Below are 20,636 nucleotides of genomic sequence, written 5' to 3' on the forward strand. Positions count from 1 at the left end.
CTAAATTAACTGATAGGTCATTGAACAATGTGGCCAGTGAATGAAATAAGCAAATAAACTTTAAAATTGATCTTTTATATTGCAAAGATTAATAGATATATATATATATATATATATATATATTATAATAAATAAGGCAAATTAGCATGTGGCTCATTAATTCTTTGCATCAGTAACTTTGAAAGTATTAAATTGTATGCAAACTCATCAATATAATATAGACAAAATTAATTAATACAAAAATGTTTTTATTCTAATTTTTATTAATATTATGCTCTATTATATTAATAAAAAGTTTGCTAAATTTAATATGCCAAATGTAGAAAAAATGCCTATGGCTTAGATCTAGTATGATAGTCTATCACAACCATAAGGCTTACTCAGCACTTGTTTATAATTATAAAATAGATTCTGAATAAATCTATAATTAAATAATAGTCATATATATCATAGATTTTTTTTTAATTCACCTTTAATTGGGGGTAAAATAAAAAAACAATAATTTATATGTGTCACAAAATTATAAATTTACATCTGTTATTAAATGGATTGTTATTTAGTAATAAATAACTTAGAAAATTTATTATAATAATATTAAAGAAGAATAAAGTTATTTAGCGAATAATAATATTTAGAAAATAAGTTCTCTCTATCTGTCCCATAGGGCATTTATGGGAACATATAGAACAGCAGTTTAGTATTTTCACAATCCTCTTAAATGTTATTACTTATTTAAATGTACTTATAGAGAATTTCATGCATGACATAACAAACAAGTTTATTTTTGATAGCTAAGTATTTTAATATAATGCTTCTCCATATTGTGTGAATTATTATATTCCAATTTTGTTCTTATAATCATAGATGCTATTCTTATTATAAATATACATTAGTAATTTATTCATTATTAAGATCTTTCATAATAATATTGTAGAATGCAATAAATAAATTGAATACATTTCCTGAATAAATTATTAAACAACTCACTGTGTCATCCATAAGTAATAACACCTATTACAAACAAAAAATATATTAAAAATGTATAAAGAGATTCATTATTGATTTAGTTGTAATCTTATATAAAATATTTAGTGATGTAATAATGTAAATAGTGTAAATAATATAATAGTGATAATGTAAATGATAGTTTTAAAAATAACTTTTACATTTAGTTCTCCTTTGCAATCTTGAAAATATGGCAGTTTGGTATTGTCCCGTTATTTTTTTACTAGCTGTGGCTCCTAGTTTATACTTCTACCTTAAAAATTTACATGTATTAATTTTTTTTACCTTTCATAATGATACATCTTAACCAGTGTTAGGAAAAAAGGTATAAGAATATGAATAAGTGTGGAGTACCAGATGAGATGACTAGATTGAGTATCCTGAATAAAAGGCCTGAAGAATAATAATACTTATTCCACTAGGAATAGAGAATAGTAATGTAAGAAAGTGACCTAAGATTGCTACTATATTTCATGGAACCATTTTCATCTAATGGACTTTTATCATTAATATCAAACATAATTTTATGTTAGGCTTTAACACAAACAGAGCCTAGATAATATAATAAGTACAATAATGTAATTTAAGTGCCTTTTGGTGGGCTATTAACCTTCCCACCCACATTGTGGTGTATGTATTAAGATAATTATAACTGGAACTTTAATACATACATACATAATATATACATTTCTGTCACACCTGTCTCTCATTAGGGTAGGCAGAAACAATGGAACGCCAAATGCTTAACAACTTGTAGAAAATAAATAGACTACAAATATAAATTCCTTAATTAATCTGTATTTTAACACTATTAAAAATTAATTAAATATAGATAGATACTTAGATACTGTTTATTATTTCCATTACAACAAATGGACTCATATTCAGAAAACAACGGACGGCGTTAACGCTAAAAGCTTTCTCTTCGAGGCAATATTAGGATGGAGAGGAGTAGTACATAATTTTGACAAATCTACAAAACATGACAAAATAATTATAAATAATAATAATAAATAATACTTTTTAAATAATAATATTTTACTAAGTTATACACTGTACACATAATATTATAATGTTTTGTGATACTAGCAGAAATACTGAATACCTATTATATATTAGTGCTGTAGGTATATCCCTTAATAAGGCATTATTTACAAATTAAATTTTGTAAATCATGCTTTACACCCGCGCGAACATACTCTAATTTGCAAATACGCACACGCACACGCACGCAATGCACGCGTACGCACACGCACGCGCATTTACACACTGTTGAACGATGAAATATATGTTTACCATCAGAAAATTTTTTTTCACTTGACAAGTTTTTTTTTCCCTGACAGTTTTTTTTTTGCTTCGCAGAGGAAAATGACAGTTATAATCCTTACACAATTAATATGGTACTAAAATGAGAATCAACCCTTAGGATAGATTGTAGTGGGTTGGATTATCAAAAAAAAATTGTGAAAATCTGTTTAGAATTGGTACGTAATCGGATAACATAGGTAGAAATTATGTTGGTTCATAAATAAGTACCTATACTTATTGTCATCATATTCCCTTGACGAATAAAAATGTGTTAATATCTGCTGCTTGCTTCCGTGCTTTGCTCAAATATTTACAAATATTAGTCGACTGGGGAAACAACACAATAACACATCTCTTCGTGAACCATTAATTTGTTAACAAATCATAAACTCATGATTATTTAATATTTCCGTTTGAAACTAGTTTTTGAAACGAGCTTAGTGCGTAAATATCGTGTTTTTAAGTGAAGCTTTTAAAATAATTTTATGCATCGTCGTTTGTTTAAGTAGATCTCGGCCTGCGTAGGAAATTAATTCTGTTATAAATTTGCATCGATTATGATTTAAATAGATTTGCCTACAGACATAAATATAATAAACTAATATAATAATATTGTAACTAGATGATCTCTGTATCGAATAAATATTTATGAGAAGCCTTATAAAGACCAATAGATATTAAATTAATAATATTTACAAATTTTGTCTATGTATCTGTATGTTTATTCCGACATCATGCTAAATCTACTGCACCAAGTTGAATTCGGTTTTCTGAAGGCTTAACTTCAAATCTTGTCTATGTTTTATCTTGAGTGGGCTATTTCATTGATTTGCCTTCTGAAATCCATGCGTACAAAGTAGCGGGCAAAAAGCTAGTTTATTATAAACTATTTCTTTACCTGACTGTATAGATATCTGATTCGTCGGCACTTAGATACATAATGTTGCACATTTTACCGCGGACCCCTATTTAACACGTATTATAGTTATTTAAATTATACAAAATTTTGCTGTAATAAATATGTTTTATATTTCTCATTTTCATTGGTCACTGCGGTTACTGTTGAAACTAGGTCGTTCTCATTCAAGTACTTCATACTATATATATTTATATCTGTCACACCGGTCTCTCGTTGGGATAGGCAGAAACAATGGAACGCCAAATGCTTAAATTTAAACATACCTCTTTCGTTCCGTCCACATTCATAAATTTTTTCGAAAACCCGGTTTTAGATACTTTTAATTTGGCCCTTCTTCAGCACGTGGCCTATTTGGTCGATATACGTCCATCTAGGATCGCCCCTGCGGACATCTTCATTTATTAATTCTCGATAAAAATCTTTTGTAATTCTTTTTTTATCCATCCTCTCCATATGGTCAAACCAATGCAAACATTCTCTTTTCGATCTTTGTCATTACGTCCTCCTCAATAGTTCTTACAATTTGTCTCTTTTCCTTATCCCTAAGTAGGACTTCCTCATTACTAATTCGATCTCTCCAGGTTTACTTAGTTATAACAATTAATTTAATTAATTATTATTATATTAATTAATTATTAAGTACCTGATAAATGTATTGAGCAAATCTCAGGTATATACTTAAATATTAATAAATTAACAATATCTAACTTTACTCAATCCTATTATGATTCTGGTGTGGACCCTAAAAAAGGTTTCCAATTCTTCTCTTTTTTTGTTATGTCGTCCAATTCTGAACAAATTGTGAAATTCTTTTTGCAATTGATAGAGTTTTCTCTCATGTTGGTCGCATTCCTATATTCATTTTGTTTCGATTGAATGTTCTGGTTTTTTTTATGAAGCAGAAGAGTTGACAAATTAAAGTCTACTTTTAGATACACTATTCCGTGTTTGAAATTCAAATATTTTCAATGTGATATGTCTACGAAAGTTTCATTGTCTCATTGAGTTGCATTGAATATGGACACGTTAGATTAAATTAACATGTTTTTGACGTTGATTAGTGTGTATTGATTATATAATATTCACGATAGAAAAAACTACTGTTTTTTGGCGAAAATGTAAATAGGTACTTATTGAATTATTGAATGAATGTAATATGTCCAAAAAAGTGCGCGTCCTGAGGCTAGCTGCTCACAAGGATAATTTGCAAATATTTAAAACTTACTGTTCTACTTGACTCACTGAAACTGCGTAGAGGTGTTGCATCTCTGTGCATCTACCGAATGTATCATGCAGAGTTCTCTGATGAGTTGTTCGGATTGATACCTGCTGCTGATTTTCACCACCGTACAGCCCGCCATAAACTAAAGTTTCATCCCACATATCTGGACGAATGGCGGTCTTCCACCGTGCATTTTTCAAAGCGCTTTCTTCCACGCACAACCACTCTTTGGAATCAACTTCCAAAAGCAGTATTTCCGAACCGATATGACATCATAACCTTCAAGAAAAGAGCATATTCCTTTTTAAAAGGCCGGCAGCACACCTGCAATGCCTTTAGTGTTGTGGATGATCATGGGGGGCGGTAGTAGCATGCTCGATTGCCCCCTGTCGTAAAAATAATATAAAAAATCTCACAATACATCATAAACTATGTTACTCTGCACCGTGTGTACCGGCACAGAATGTCCACCCCTTCCTTTCCCATGGGTGACGTAAGAGGTGACTAACGGAATTTAATGATCGAGAGATCGGCAGCAGAGTGTCGTTCTTAAAACATCACCAAAAACTGCGGTTGCCAACCCGTCTGCAAGCGTAGTAACTACTGACAAAATCTTCCCAAGGGAGGAGGCTTATTTTCAGCAGTGGAAAGTTAATGGCTGACGTGATAATCTTTAGAATACCTATAACTTTTTATTAGTGAAAAAATTTCAAAGTCGATTTTGTAAATCCACAAAATTTTTCTACATACAGACAAACATATGTCATCTTTGTATTAGTAAAGTTTAGTATATACATTGAATACTGGCGTCTACATATGACAATTTGTTGTCACGATCCCTACTGGGTAATTGGCATGTCAATAGGCAAGGTCAATCAGCTCAGTGTGAATTGATCGACCCTACCGGCTGCCGATCGTCTCTCCCCATCGTATGCCAAATCATAACATTGGTAGACAACTTTATAGCATACTAACTGTCCCCACTATTTCGCGTGTATAGTTTTTTTTAATGGCTGATACTGGCAGGGCAACAGTTGATAGGTGAGAATAAAAAGGTCAAGGTCAATAAGCCCATAGTGATGAATACACCTGGTATTCAGCACGATAGTTTCCGATGAGGCCACGTGGAGGCCGACCTGACAAAGTATATTGCTAGCAATGAAACTGTTAGATTTCCATTACTAACAATCTCATTCCTTCCTATTACAACTAAACGGACTAACAGTCCGTAGTTAGTTGTAATAGGGAGTAGTTGGTTTAATTTGGTAATTTTTTTTATCTGAAATGATATATTTACACATGATCCTATAGAATTTTGATCAAAATCGAATAAGTAGTTTAGATTTTAAATCAAAATAATTGGTTTGGCACAATTGTTTGTTTTTTGTGGAAAGTGTTCCAAAATAATGATTCTATGTGCAATACTTTACAATTTTTTAGCATCTATTGTTAATTAAAATCTATATGTGTTTATTATTATTATACTATACAATATTGTATTTATTAAAATAAAATAATAACATTTATTAATTGAATTATAACTACATCAACAAAAATGACTGTCTATTAATAGTGTTAATAATAAATATGTGATAATTATGTATTTGTATAGAATGTAATCATATAGTTTAACAATGTGAAAACAAGACACCTAGAATACTAGTATTATAGGGCCATCCATCGCGCACACTCGTACGTAAAGGGGTGGCGGCCTGGCAGCTTGGCGCCGATTGTCATTATTAATTAATATTTACCGCGCATAAGGCGTGCCTCCATTGCATTACCCATCACTTACTCATGCTGCCCTCCGTGACGGGAATTGTGATTTGACTCCTTAACGCTCACCTTGGGAGTTTTCTCTACGAGAAAATAGCAACTTGTTGCTTCGAAACAAATGTCAAACCTTATTTAGAATGGTAACTTGTTACTAAGAATAATTTACGCAACTGCCCATTGACGTCATCACCATGGATCTATTAAAATATTACTCATACCTGTTTCCTATTATTATAGCGTTCTTGCTTATAAAATAAAGGAAAAAATTATATTATATTATTAACTATGATTAAAACATTCTGATTGAATATATTTTAAATACACAATCGGGGCTTAACGTGATGTAAAAGCTTTTATAGGTAAATAGTACCTACATACCTGCCTCTTTATTGCCGACATTTCGACGTGTATTGCACCACGTCGTGGTCACGACAGGACTGAAAATATGTGTAAATAACGCGAAAATTTAAAATTAACTATGCTAATTGATTTTTTTAATTCCCATATTTATTCCGTCGAATTACGATATTTTTGTATATATGTAAGTAATATTTTCATTGATTTATAGAATTACATCTATTTTTTAGTTATACCGCGCTGTCAGATCATAGAATATCATACTCTGTAATCTGTATCGTACAATACATTGTAGGTGAGCTTCTTCTGAAAGTCCGTGTTAAAAATGTTTTACCATTATCCAGACTAAACAGCTGATACAATGTATCTATGGCCTTTTAAACGACACCTATCTATATGTATAGATTTATCTGAATCGTGAGTCATACTGCATACATGCTATTTAAGTTCGACTCCAAGATTTCATTGTGATTAGTCATAATAGGCCCACTCGCTGGCCGACTGGTCACACCAACCGGCTAACCGATTTATAATACAACATGAAAGACCCCATACAAAAATTCTTTTGCCCTATTTGAAATTTATGAAAGATCTGAAATAAAATTTAGTACAATGAGTTCCGATATAAATAGAATTTGCACGCGATACATTGAAAGGCCTTCCAAAATTTCCGCCAAATTGGGGTATAGTTAGGTTAAAAGCGAAGATAAATTGCTTGTAACACAATTTTTGCTTTGCAAATTACAAACATTTATTTTCTGATAGCGAGCTTTTGCCATTTATTCTTTTGTTATATATACAAATGACATTTTACTTTTTGTCATTATTTATCATTGCCATATCGTTTAGAATCAGAGAAAAATAATATTACTTTTTCATTCAAAATGATGATTGTAAATTAAGTATATTTGCAATTATCTTAATATTTTTTGCCATTTCTTTTTTAATACAATCTAACTTAGCTTTTCTTATACCATAAAGGGCTTCGAAATCTATAATCGATACTTTTGATAAACAGTCTCTTCATTTACATCTACATATATATTAACACAGCTTGGTTATAATTCTATACCAAGCTATGTTAAAACAAACGTAAGTGTCACTCCTATTGTGTCACACTAAGCATCAATTTCATCATTCTCATCTCTGTCTCGGTATTTGCGGTCATTACCTTCAGGCTCAGTATTCTGATCCATGCAGGATAGAACAGTAGGCCGGTATAAAATAGGAAGACTGATAGTATTGATTTGACCACATTAATTAGCGTAAAATTATTTCTATCTCATATTTGCTCAACCTATTCTGGATACAATTCTTTAGTTAGCTTCATAACTTTTCAGTTATAAAGTTTTCATTAAACATGTTCTCGTCATAGTACCTTTATATTAGTATTTTTAACCATTGGATCTTCGTAAATGCACGTGATGATTTCAGATTGCTAGCTAACCTAAATCTTAAAATACATCTACAAAGCTGTGGAGAAATAATGTTGTACTTACCTTTATTGCTTTTTGTTTGAACTTTATTCAGTCACGTATTTACATGGTTTATTTGTGTTTATTATCAATAACTGAGGTAGTTTATACCTATACAGTCAGATTTTTGCTTTATGGTTTACTATAAATTAGGATATCTATCTTAGAATACATCCAATCCATCCAATAAGGATGTATTTAATGGACTGGACTGTAATTCGTCTAGGATCACGCTTTATCGATTAAAAAATTAATTCTTTATTGCACACAAACATTGTATGTATTCGTACGGTCGAATTGAGATATCTTTTTTAAAGTAGGTTAAAAATGACAATACACAAGGACTAAATTGAAAGCGACCCCGCCTTTGGGCTTAACACAAATATTTACAAATGCCACCGATTACATATTTGCCGTGTCCCGTAACACTTTTGCGTAGTTTTATGTACATACTACGATTAAAACTATATTTGTACTGTTTATCAGCACAGTTGGCAAAGATAGATAAGGTCCTTTGCTATCAACTTCATTGCTGTATTAAAAGCTAATTTTATAAAGATGTGGTTTATTTATATATCAACCATACACATCTATAGATTAAGCATACCTAGTACCTCTTTCTATGTTCACACTACTTTAAATATATACCTACCAAGAAAATTACTAATAAAAATATTAGTTGAAAATATAATCGCGTCTGAATTTACTTTCTGATCTCTGCACTGCGTCAATCAAATTCCCAGTAAAAAAATGTTTTGTTTAGGCCCATTTATTATTCGTCAACAACAAGGAAAGAACTGTGTACATTTTGTCTGAATTTGTTCATAGATTATGCAATTCATCATCTATTCTGTCACCCTAGACAATCTATCGTTAGAATCGTTTCAGTTAGCGCTCGCTTGAGATAGACCAAGACGCCTGACGTCGTCATATTAATAGATTCACTTACCACTTTTCAAAGGGGCTGACTCGTTATATTACTTAAGTTTTTGTTATATACGCAAAATATCCTTATTTATAAGTTTAGCTTACTAATACAATATTTCTCAACATGAATCAACTAATCTTGTTATGCAAAATCTCCGTCGTAACATCACATGCCTGTACTCATGTCATTTCAAATATTTCCCACGGGTTCTAATCCAGATAAACTAATTCCATCTGTATTACTCGCTGGACTAAGAGCTAGATTTGTTTGCAAAAAGCCTCCGTCTGTGTCCTACATAGTTGTAATAACAATTGGCCCTACTTCATTTGCTTACATACCAACATGTGAACAAATTATGCTCTAGTACTTTTATAGTATACAGAGACCATAAAAAAATCTATATCGTCATTGAATATTTAATAGGAGCGATCACTTGGTGAACCATGCTTTTGATAAGTATCTACTTCTTAATATAACATAAATCCAAACAAAGAACAATGTGTGGAAGAAGAAGACATACTGCACCGATCTCAAATAAGTGGGGAAAGTCAAGGCAATGATGGTCATAATCTTTTGGTGAATCACACTTTTGACAAGTCTCTACTTCTTAATATTAATACTTAAATAGTGAAATAAAACAATTAGCATTTTAAAATTAGATCATTTTCAATCCGTTCAACAGGATAGGGTGAAGAAACCTTTAACATATCCCTGACGTCTTACACAACTTCTAAATGCCTGGAAAATGTGTTAACGTTGTAACAGAAAATCGTTATGTATAGTTTTATGTTAATTACAACGGCACAGTCCCTTTATATATTAACAGCGCAATCCCTTTGATCTTTATGACAGTATGGGCCTACGGTTCTCTTAATTGATAATGGCGCCCGTACACCATAGCTTTTGAATTGATTATTATTATAGAATATCTGCAATATTCTTTATTAAAAATTAATATCCATTTACTCGCTATAACTCTTATTGGTGATTATTCGTTAATAATTTGAGATTTCTACTAGGATTATCATTATTCAGTTATTCTTGTACTTTAACATACAAACAGGGAATTCTCATGAAAGTTCTATTGGCAGTGTAATGGATGACCGGAATGTTATCTATTAATTGCTTGCCAAACCCAGTTTTTTATACTTTAAATGACCCTTTTTTACTAACATGTGATCGCCCGCGACCCTCTTTAACCCTAATGGAAATATTTGGCTCTTCAAATATTTAGTGATTGAATACGTAGGTCCATTAAAAACGTATAACTTGTCTGAAATCCACAATTTTTAATGTTGATTGAAGTCGCATATGTCGTAATAGCTATCCTGATAATATAAGGGGAAAAGCATTCTAAGTAACGGACTCTAACAACTACATTGCTAGCAATGTGTCCTCACAAGTTAGCCTACATACGTTCTCCCTGGTAGCCATTATAGTTATTTCCTGATAAATTCGTCACAAAGGGCTAACTAACGTGCTTTCATCCCTACACATCATTGATGTCTCTCCATAGCGTATAAGAATAGCGCAAATGAGGGTACCATTCAAATATACACATTTAAAAAAACCTGTAAATATATTTTTATACTCTGCAGATCTTACGTAAGCCCTGCTACTCAAAAGACCCAATACTGATTCGTATAGTAATTGTAATATTCTTGAGAATTAATCTTAAACCTTATAATTAACTATTCAATTTAATAGTTTTCTTCCTAATAGCAATTTCGCACGAACCAGAATAAATGCAAACCTTACACCTTTTCTTTTGCTAAAAGTATATCGAAAATATGCTTATATTTCCTTTCTCGAAAACACAATATGTATTAATATTGTAATAAAAATTGTCTACTTTACTTAATTTTGTGTATTCATTGTATGCAAATAATATAACGAGATTTCCATATTACAATGTGAAGTAGGGACTAGGGACAGAATTAACTTTGTAACAATGACCAGAGAAAAGTACACAAAAAAAGGACAGGAAAAGACATAAATGACCCTTCGAATACGTTGAAACATACGTTTTATGTACAAGTATAGTTCCGTTCTTTCCTAGAATTATTTAAAAAGAAAAAATAACAAAAGCTTATTGAGGGAATAATAGCCAAAAGCCTGGCAACCTGATCGCCTAACAGGTTGCTAGGCATTTCTGTCATTACGTTTGTTAGCTTTTGAAACTTGGTCTTTGAACGATTAGAGCCTGCGTTACGATCCGAAATGTTATTTCACTGGCATTGTATGTACAAAACATCTCAATACAAAGAATCTTCATTAAAATATAATAGTTTTCTATCTGGAATTGCATTGCCATCTGGTGCTAACAAGATGTTGATTGTTGTTTCCTTGTAACACAAACTGAGTTTACAATAGTTTCAAGGATTTTTCAAGAACTATAAAATGAATTCGTATGTTTACCTAAAAACGTAGTAATATGTTAACCGTAAACAAATATTACGGATGTATTTCATTTTTTATCTATGAAATTGTAGTTACTGAAAACATATTTCGTTTGCTCATTTTCATAATAATAATCTTCATTTCTTCCTATCAATAGTTGATGTGTTCATTTCTCTGGACTGAAGATTTATTTATACAAATCACTTACATACTCGACTTTTGTACGCCTTTTTATCTAAAGATACATATTGCTACATTCATCGCAGTGAGAGACGTCAGTCAGCAAAATATGAAATACCTCATCTAGAACATGAATGAACATAAAAAAAGATTGTAGTCATGTCGTGCGTGAGTTTATGCACATAGAGAATGTTATTTTTATACGTCCTTTGATAACGAATATCCAACAAACATTTTGTTATCAAATGTTATTTGTCAATAAACCATCACGTAGACACATTCGTCGGCGTGTCGGATGAAGGGGGGAGCCAACCGTGGGCAATCAAGTATGCATAAGCGATGTTTTCCGTTGGGCTGTATTCGATCTGCATATAAATAAATAGACTCCATTATAAATATTTTGAGGCAACTAAATAGCAGCTATTCTCAAATTTACATACAAGTGAAGTCCTTTAGATATTAGCGTTCTTTTTGATGGAGTATTCTGTAGTGTAACTGAATCCTTGCCTTAACTTGAATCATGAAGAAAAATTTTGATCATAAAACGATGTGTCCAGCTGTCAAGTTGGTATTACAAATTCTACATTTTTTAATAAGTGTTTCTTTGGGAAAATGTTCAATTTCGATAATTTCGCCTGCGTGAATGTCATTGTGTGACCTTGATGTTACCTATTCCTAAATATGTATGTTTCTGTGAAATTTTATAGTATTGTATAACCATGTCCATAGACGATGGTTAACACTTACATCAAGCTATTGTTTGTTAATCTCTCTGTAATTGTGTTATAATTTACATTAAGAGCCAGTAACAACTTCAAGACAATTTTGGTATGCAAGCTTGTCGTTGTTTATTTTTTACATAAATTAAAATGGTTGTTTTATCATTATGTTTTTACATTTTATTCTTCAGCTGTTGTAACGTATGATGATCGTTCCTGTCGACGGTTATTACATGCTGTCGATCAGTTGAATCACCTGGTGGTTTAGTTTTTGCAGTTGTGTAAAAAGTATTATGTTTTTTTTTTTTCAAGACAAGCGTCGTTGGGAAACTTGTTAGACATAGCACATTTACGTTAAAACATTACTAAATGATAAGAAATGTTAAGCGAAGCCCCTTAAGTCTAAAAGGATGTTATTACTTGTTCGTTTCATTATTTAATATATTCAACAATGTCTTTGTCAATTATAAACCGATGTTTTAAATTAATTACTTTTACAATTGATAAAGTTTCGTTCCATGTCAATTCGATGTTACTTTTATTTTAATTGAAGTGGCTGTTTTTTGAGAAGTACAAATTAATAAGTTGACATACTAGTTTTGGTTTACGTTTAGAACGAATTGTGTATATAGAATCTGTATTAAATGTATTTAAGTGTATTCCCCATTTCTATCTAATGCAAACACAAAATCCGACAATAAGCCCGAAGCTTGTTTATCTGTACTCTATTGTTCCTTGATAGAGCTAAACTATAAATATCGTACGTGTAGGGAGTACTGTGAAGAATGCGCTTTCAACCTAAAACAGATAAGCCGATGAATACTCCACATGGTCGGTCGGTGACGTCAAACACCGACTTGCGTAAGTGGCGAGTGCCGCAATCGTTACGTACAGTCAAACAGTTGAGTCTTTTATTCTAAGTGACGCTAACTACAAGTCCAAAGTTCCCAGCTGATGGATTTTCTAATCATATTCCTCCTGTAATTGAAAAAAGCTGTGTCATTTCAGACAGACAGAGTTTCATCTTCAGCTTAGATTTTTTAGATTATTTATTTTGAATAACGATGGGGAAATTATATATGAACTATATAGCATAGCCTATTTATTTATTTATTTTATTCTTTATTGCACAATAAAATTTTGTAAAAATGGCGAGCTTAATGCTAATTGCCAGCTAACCATTGAGTAAAAACAGAAAGCGTATGAAGTATGTACGCCTTTCTAGCAAAAGAAAAATCATTCTTTGCCTCTTTTACTCTCTCTTGTATACATCAGATCAGGATATGTATTTATTCATATTTCTCTCTTGAAAGTGTGTATTACAAGAATCGAACTCTGGAAGCAGTTGGTTTTAGATAATATCAACATTCGTATCTACATTTTATAGACCAGTCCACATACAAATTACTACGTTGTCTATATTACCATACTATTACTTTTTCCATTACCGTATTCGTGTATTTCACACTCGCGTTAGATCCCTCCATAACTTTTATGGATGCAGAAACAATTTGATCGTAAAGATGAATAGTATCGTTTTCTCGTCGAACTTGGATACAATAGAGAGAGACGACAGTATTTTGATCGGCAGTGTTCATCAATTGTTCACGGTGAGGTCGCATCACGTTCGTTTCCGTCAATCTTTACGGCGTACTGCCAATACGTTTTACGGCCTAATATAATTTGTTGGGTCGTGTAATCAAATTATTGGCTGTACCGAGTTCATACTCGCGTACCGCTATATTGAGTCTGCTATCTGTAGATATTCTCTTTCGTATTTGTAAATCAAAGTCTCAATATTTCGTTGTATGTTCTATTGATTTTATTATATTACTAATATTGAAAAGTAATGTAACATACATTCACATTATATTCTGTATGTGGCATTATTTTTGTAACTTCAGCAATATTCACTACTGGGTGTGGTGTAGTACTTTGTTTGTACAGCTCTTTCCAATACTTATTATTCTAGCAGCTTTTATAAAGAATTTATAAATTTATTTTTCCTTTTATTTGATTGAGGTATGCCCATCAAATTATTGTTAATTAAGAGATGGAGAATTAGTAAAGAGACGTATTTTTTATTCGTAATTGTTAATTAGCGCTCTGGATTTGACTTTGCCCAATTTTTTGTTGAATTCTAAATTTAATTAATAGTACTTTTGCAAATTGGCGTAGAATTTTTACTTGTATTTGTCGCATAAAAACTAAGTACAAAAAACATTTTACCCTATATTATACTTATTATTGTTCTTGTGTAATTTTGTTCGATAATATTATATGTAGAACACACATATTATACTGCGTTTTGTTCTTGGAATTATCAGTAGTCTTAAGTTAGAAAAAGCTTTGATTTTTGGTAACGAAAATATAACGAAAAATGTGTTATGTACATACCTAGCGGGCCTAACTAAATAGCTCGACACGCTCTTTGATATGAACCATCGACGCAGAAATGGTGCGCGCCCAAAGAGTGAATAACCGAATCGAGGAAGGCGGTTAAATTGCCCGCGACTCTTTCATCGGTTGAATGCGTAACGAGTTGGTTTGTGTCGAATCGGTACTAGGCATCCCGAAAGCACAATTTACTAATATGAAACGTTTATTTTGTATGTAAATAATAAATAAGGAACAAAATGGATCTCTCTAGTCGAAATGACGACATAATTTTATATGAATTTTTTTTACTCTTTCGTACTAAATTGAACGTTACTGAGCGGTTTCTCATTCAGCCTATTTTCCATAGCAGTAGTTGTTTAGTTTCATGAATATTGTAGTTGTATTTCGGCATGTTCTGTTTCGCAGCTAAAATCAACTTTATTGATACAATATGTGCCACACATTATTTTGTATATTATACAAATATGTAAAAAGGCGAATTTAACACTACTCCAGCCCTTCTTGACAAGTGACAAAGGAATCTATCGGTAAATACGTTGTTACTACCCTGTGCCTGAAGTTTGATGTATAATATTAGACGTCTTATATTTTCTTGACATGCAACAACAAAAACAAACTCATCTCCCGATAGACTCATTTATCACTTGTCGATCCTTTATTGGCCGACTTTTGGAATGCACAAATTAGTAATTCACGAATAATGTACATACATAAATTAACTGCATTAATAAATAGGAGCATAGTCGTATTAATATTATTAAATTATTAATTATTATCTATATTCAATTATGTAATAATTGTTATTGTATTTATATATTATTTAACACCACATCTGTTCATAGTCAGAAAGATTGATTGCATGATGACGTCTGATCATCTAACCATGCTGGTATTTTATTAGGTTCTTACATACCTATATTCGTTGTAATTATGAACGTTTTACTGAACTCTAGGTGTTATCTTGCGGAAATCCATATTACTGGTTATTTAATTAGAATTATTTTGTTTAGTTCTGCTACCATTAGTATCTATATTAAAGCCAACACTTAAAGATTGATCACAACTATTACAATCTTCAATATTAGCCATCAGTCTCCGACTATCATTTTATTCACGCACGTTTTGCGACACGTGTTTCACCTCTAAACGAGGTATCTTCAAGCAAATTATTAGATCGCTGCTCTGAGTCTGGTGCTAACCGTTCGTTATTCGCAGTTTGGGTACCGAACGGTTTGCAGTCACGCACATACTAATGGTAGTGGAATTAAACAAAATAATTCGAGTTAAATAACTATTATAAACATAGTATTCGGAACGTTGTGAATTTTTTTTTTTTTTCTGTTTTATATGACGAAGGAAACGCGCAAAGCCCGAAATTATTAAATATTAAAAAATATCCTAATGGAAAACAGGCAGGGAGGAAGAGATTGTTAGTAATGCAGACTACCAGACCCATTGCAATATACCCTGTAAGGTTGACCTCCATGTGGTCCCCCCCCCCCCCACCTGGAAACCATCGTTCTGAATTCCACGTGTATTCATCATGATGGGTTGATTGACCTGCCCTTTCATCCTCATTTATCATCCCTCACTGGTACCCCTTTGGCGTATTCCGTTAGCGCAGCGGGGCCAAAATTCCATTATCATCCATAAAAAAATGAGAGACAGGCGTGGAATATATATACATATAAATATATATGTATATTTCAAATATTCAAAAACTGTACATGAAGTCTTGAATAAAAATGTATTAGAGTAGTTTATATTCTAGACAGTGCTTGCTAAACTCGTAAAACTATAGACGTTAGAATTGGCTTTCTAAATACTAGAGTAGCATAAAAATTAACGAGCCTTATATCAGAAGTGGAATTCTCTAGAATAGGGCTTAATTATATTTCAGTAGGTTAAATTGTTAATTGACATTCTTTAATGGGGCCACGTGATATTTATTAATAATCAAGTTTCCTTATTCGCTGTAGGTATCTAAATGTAGTGGCTTACTGAATGACGCTTGTGACAATATTACCGTAGTGTGTAAATAATTTCAGTATATTATGTATTTTTTTTGATGGGTGAAAATGGTATGGTATCTCCGCCTGCGCTAACGGGATACGCTGGCGGAGCACCAGTGAAAGGTGATAGATGAGATGAAAACAGGCCAGTTAGCCCATCGTGATGAATTCATCAGGAATTAACCATGATAGTTTCCAGGGAGAATCGCGAGGTCGACCTGGTGGGTATATTGCTAGCAATGGGATTTTCAGTCTCCATTACTAACAATCCCTTTTCCCCCTAGTATATTATGTATTGTTATATAATACATTTTAAATTAACTATAATCTTATTTCTTTTGAGAAATAAATAACCTATATCATACATTGAATCTCAGATTAACAGAAAAAATATATATATAAAAAGAGATCCGTAAAGTTGCGGTAGGGCCGTACTCGAAATAAAGCGTCAATAAATAAACAGTACACGAGGTAAAGGCGAAAAAAAAACTTTATTCTCAGACCAACAAAAATGTGTAAAGAGATCCGTGGTAACACATAGAGACGTACAATAAATAAAGAGTAAATAAATAAACACTATAGTGAGAGAAGCCGCAAAACCATACTCAACCATGTAAATACACCCGCACGCACACATTTGCACTAAAACCATGTTCAATGTTTATGTCGTACAAAATTAAAAATATTTTTAATACAATAATGTTGCCAGAAAGAAGTAATTAGCTTAAGTTAATAAAAAACATTTTCAATGAATTCAGAAAATTCCGTTTATATTTTTATACTTCATCATCTCATTATAAATAAACTTTTTGACGTTGATAAATATAATCTTGGCATAATTAAATATCCTGAGGCAACCTACGTTTGCTTATTCTACTATCGAAAGATTTAATTAGTTTTTTTTTTTATAAACAAATGACTTTTTTTTCCTAACTCACACATACTCTAAAACCATATACCTATTCATTTTTTTATTTCATAATGTTATATTTACTTGTATACTCGTAGTTTATTGTTGTATTGATTTTGTGTAGGTAACTTTGTTCAAGTCGTTTGCTTGGACACCTCTATCCCATTCATGTTTCTACTGTGGAGCAGTTGTGTTTGCGTAGCTGTGTTTCTGTTTGAAGGTTGGGATATGGCAGTGAATTTACAGTGTACAGAGGAATAACACCTGAGTCCTCAGAAATGGCAACGCATGGGGAGTATCATGGGCGAAACAGTATACTCTGTTATCTCCATGGTACTGATCACGTCTATAGTCGATGGTTACTACTTTTCATCAGGTGTGCCATCAGTTTGATTGCCATTCTAAGTTGTATAAAAAAAACTCTTAAACAAGTTTCTTTATTTTATGTATACATTCATATGTATAAGTAAGATTCATTTTTTATTAATATGTTAAATTGTATTTCGCATGAGGCCTTCTCCCTTCTATTGGCTCGACTATTTTTCGTTCCGGTTAATTAATACGTCTCATTCTTTATCAATTAACTAGTGATATAGAATTTCGCAAAATAACAACTATTTCAGTAAAATAGATAATATATACTCATTTTGATATCTAAAGTTTTTTTAATGCATGATAATGGAATGGTAATCCCGCCTACGCTATCAGTATACACTGGCGGGGCACCAGTGAGGGATGATAGACGTCCTTGAAAGGTCAGTTTTTTTTTATTGTTGAAAATGGTATGGTAACCCCGCCTGCGCTAACCGGATACGCTGGCAGAGCACCAGTGAAGGGTGATAGATGAGAATGAAAACAGGCCTGTTAGCCCATCATGATGAATTAACCATGATAGTTTCCAGGAAGAACCGCGAGGAGGTTGACCTGGTTGGGTATATTGCTAGCAATGGGATTCTCAGTCTCCATTACTAACAATCCCTTCCCCCCCAAATAGGTCAGTTAGCATCTACCATCGTGACAAGTGCAACAAGTATTAATTGCAATGGATTTCAGGGGATCGCGTGGAGGTTGACCTGACAGGGCTTGCTAGCAATGAAGCCATTAGTCCCCATTATTACAACCCCTTTCCCCCCAAAGTGATGTCTATAGTTTCAATATACTATAGAAATGTATCGACTAAAAGCAACCTTGACCATAATCGAACATTCACTCGATTGGCATACGTGCACCCGGCTCATTAGCGCCGTCTGTCCCGCTGTTTAATTATTCTCTTTTACCTACAAACTAGTTTAAACCCGCTATTCGTTAGTCTCTATTAATAATTATTTTTTTTTAAATATAATTAGTAACTAACCTGTAATAGTGAGTCTGCTGTTGCTTTACTTATTTATGAAATATTTTAGCCGATAGTGTTTTTTTTTTTTAATAAAATAACATAATTTTATTTTCAATAATTTTATTACACAATCGTATATACCATTATACTCCACAAATTCGTAGTTTTGTTTTGAGTTTCCTTCTATTACATTGGAATTCGATACAAAAATTGTTAGGAGCTATCAGCAGAATATCGACTAACACGAATATTAATCTAAATGTTTGTAATGGTGGACGGTAGTTCCTTCATCACGCTTAAATAAACAGCTGAATGAAATCTGACCATATTGTGGCTTAATATGTGAGATAATAGTTAAAATCACACAGGCAAATCCGCAAGTTACAGCTAGTTTGCTATAATCGTTCCCATTATTTTACAGTTACAAGATTGTAGAAATTATTATTATCAAAATTCCCTGTATTATTTCATAGCCTTGTTGAGTTTTCTTAAGAACTGTGTCCAACATTCCTGAAATACTTAATAAATACAAGGGTATCGATCGAAGTTAAGTGTGCTTCAAATTACTCGCCTCCAAAGGACTTTAATAGGATATTTCAAGAATCCAAAATCGTTTAGCGAAGTTATTACATCAAAGGCGCTGATTTCAATGACAAAACCGAGATGCAAAGTAGACTGGAATATACACTGTTCGTTGCCTACAGATATTGGAGATTTTCCTCCGAGAATACTTCCACACTAATCCGGGAAACTCGACGTGTCACATGATTTATGTATATACAATAAATTCGGCAAAAATTCCCGCCATCTGTTCAATGTTATTTTTATCTGGTGCGATCTAGTTTCGCGAGCTTGGTCATGCTATTTATTACTCTGCAAACGCTCTCATATTTAACAAATCAAGCTATTATCCAATAAATTATTGATTAAATTGGATTCTGTAAGCTAACTAATAATAATCAGTGAGAATCTCTGTAGATCTATATTCAACATTATAAAATAAATGCAATGCAAGAAAATATTTTCATATATAAATGTTAAAGTTACACAAATTTTAATGACTTCTGCATGTACCATATTTTATTATTTCCTCCCGTCTATCTTCCTAATCGGACTCATCGGAAATGGAAAACGTAGTAACCTCACTCAGTAGAAAGCATTAGAGAAGCCCTGGATCCAACAGCAGCATAAAACCTAGAGATGATGCAATAAACTGGGTTTACTGCTTTTATTTGTTATGATTGAATAGGTAACTTTTTATGCTAGAAATTTATACAAAATGTTATTTCTAGTTTTAAATGAAATTAATACAGGCTTCATTCTAGGTCGTTATTCGTGTATTTATTTTAAAAGGTGTCTAGGTGTGTCCGCTTCCTTAATCCAATTTACAGTTCGTACATTTTTCTCTTTTTCATTAAGTGGGGTTGATACCCCATGCAAAACGAATCGACACCTGATAGTCAATACCGATACTCAGTGAGTCGATACTCTATTGAGATAATTAACGTCACTACATAATGATAAGCGATTATTTCGTTATCTGTGACGTCTACAATTAATTTAGTACAATATACGGGCCGTGCATATAATTATGTAGTATTATATTTTTAATATTTAATATGCAACACGGCCGTACGATGAACGTCACGCCATTGTCTTTAAATATAAACTATTTGAATGTACATGACA

The 20,636-nt window shown here is 32.2% G+C and overlaps 1 protein-coding gene across 1 annotated transcript in view; it reads left to right on the forward strand.

The window, feature by feature from the left end:
- Nucleotides 1–20,636, forward strand: part of LOC113518491 (arrestin red cell) — a 96,103-nt gene that overhangs the window by 748 nt on the left and 74,719 nt on the right. The window lies entirely within an intron of this gene.

Source organism: Galleria mellonella, unplaced genomic scaffold (assembly GCF_026898425.1).
Source record: "Galleria mellonella isolate WM207_F2 unplaced genomic scaffold, CSIRO_AGI_GalMel_v1 utg200, whole genome shotgun sequence".
Lineage (NCBI taxonomy): Eukaryota > Metazoa > Arthropoda > Insecta > Lepidoptera > Pyralidae > Galleria > Galleria mellonella.